The sequence below is a fragment of the Macrobrachium rosenbergii genome, chromosome 25 (genome assembly GCF_040412425.1).
Source record: "Macrobrachium rosenbergii isolate ZJJX-2024 chromosome 25, ASM4041242v1, whole genome shotgun sequence".
NCBI lineage: Eukaryota > Metazoa > Arthropoda > Malacostraca > Decapoda > Palaemonidae > Macrobrachium > Macrobrachium rosenbergii.
In genome coordinates, this window is record NC_089765.1 from 21759044 (window position 1) to 21761543 (window position 2500).

Sequence of the window (2500 nt, forward strand, 5' to 3'; positions counted from 1 at the left end):
ATATACATATATATTTTATATATATATATATATATATATATATATATATATATATATTCTAAACAATTGATTGTTTATAATCTCTCAATCGCTCTCTGTCTCGTGTGTCACGTAGGTGCCGGTAGATACAAAAAGTTTTATATTGTCACGTGGTGATTTTATCATAAACGCAAAGAAAGAGTGAGAACTTACCGTTTAACATCCACTTCATTAAGGCTACTTGACATCATACCTGTGCTATCTTATCAGAGATATCTTGCAACACTTAGGAAAATTCCCCCGACAGACTGTGTAGTAGCCGATAAAAATATCAGTGATTCATTCAGAAACTTACTAACACACACTTCCGTGCAACACAAAAAAGGTCAAAACCACTTTGGAATGAAAGTTGATTCTCACGCCCCCCCAAAAAATCTATCAAACATTTCCTTGTGTTTCTGTTTTATAACATAAATTAGATATGATGCCTGTACATATTTACGCTCTATGCCAATTCTTGTAAGAAATATAATTTCATTAGTCCAAAATTATTTGTAAAGACTAGATAGAAGAGAATACATAAACCAAAATGGTACTCGTCTTATTGCCAAGGATATATATCCCAAATGTCAAGAATCACATAATTTCAATTGATAAGGAGAATCAAATTGGATCAAGTCAACAGCAGATGGACGAAAGCTATAAGCTCTGTCCATATATATATATATATATATATATATATATATATATATATATATATATATATATATATATATATATATATATATATATATATATATATATATATATATATATATATATATATTTTTAATATATTATGTTCTGTAACAGGAATTGTATTGTGGAGTTTACCTAACATACTGCAGTCCTTTTATATTTCATATATATATATATATATATATATATATATATATATATATATATATATATATATATATATATATATATATATATATATATATATATATATTTATTATCACTTTTGTACGTGTTTCATTTATCACACATACCACAGGTGAAAAATAAGAAATGGGGTGTAGGTCCTGACCGGTTTCGACTATATTTCAAGCCATTGACAAATGGCTTGGAAATATAGTCAGAAACCGGTCAGACCTACACCCCTTTCTTATTTTTCACTCATTCTATATATATATATATATATATATATATATATATATATATATATATATATATATATATATATATATATATATATATATGTACTATATATATATATATATATATATATATATATATATATATATATATATATATATATATATATATATATATATATATATATATATATACACACACACTTTACAATGAATCCGAAATGTAAATTGCCACCACTGAGACAATTAACCTTTCATGTATTTCCGTAACTTTGAAAATATTTGCAGACTTTTAATGTTTCTTTTTTACTAATGTTTCCTTATATCTTTGAAGAAACATTTAAATATAATCTAACTGTTACAACAGTCATATACACTTAAACAATCCCGTAGGGCGGTAGTGCCGTCAGTGCACCTCATGCGGTGCACTGTAGGCATTATTTAAGGTTCTTTGCAGCGTGCCTTCGGCACCTAGTTGCAAACCCTTTCGTTCCTGTTACTGTGTCCCCTTCCATATTCTCTTTCTTCCATCTTAATATCCACCCTCTCCTAACAATTGATTCGCAGTGCAACTGCAAGGTTTTCCTCCTGTTACACCTTTCAAACCTTCTCCAGTCAATTTCCGTTTCAGAACTGAATGACCTCATAGGTTCCAGTGCTTGGCATTTGGACTAAATTCTATATTCAGTTCAATTCAACTCTCAAAACGAACGGGGCATCTGAATAACTTATCATATTTCCATATCATCTGTCAATATATGAATAAAGAAATAAATGGGCCAAAGTCATCATTGTAACTTTATGCAACAAATTCACCTCATGAAATACTTTTCATCTGACAGTAATCCAGTTCTCACTCTCCTCTCAGAGGCAATCCAATAATCCAGCTCCAATCTCATCTCATCTCAGAGGTAATCAAGTAATCCAGTTCCAACTCTCATCTCAGAGGAAATCCAGTAATCCAGTTCCCACTCTCATCTCAAAGGTAATCCAGTAATCCAGTTCCCCTCTCGTTTCAGAGGCAATCCAGTAATCCAGTAATCCAGTTCCCACTCTCATCCCAGAGGTAATCCAGTTCCCACTCTCATCTCAGAGGTAATCCGGTAATCCAGTTACCACTCTTATCTCAGAGGTAATCCAGTAATCCAGTTCCCACTCTCATCTCAGAGGTAATCCAGTAATCCAGTTCCCACTCTCATCTCAAAGGTAATCCAGTAATCCAGTTCCCATTCTCATCTCAGAGGTAATCCAGTAATCCACTTCCCACTCTCATCTCAGAGGTAATCCAGTAATCCACTTCCCACTTTCATCTCAAAGATAATCCAGTAATCCAGCTCCCACTCTCATCTCAGAGGTAATCAAGTAATCCAGTTCCCATTCTCATC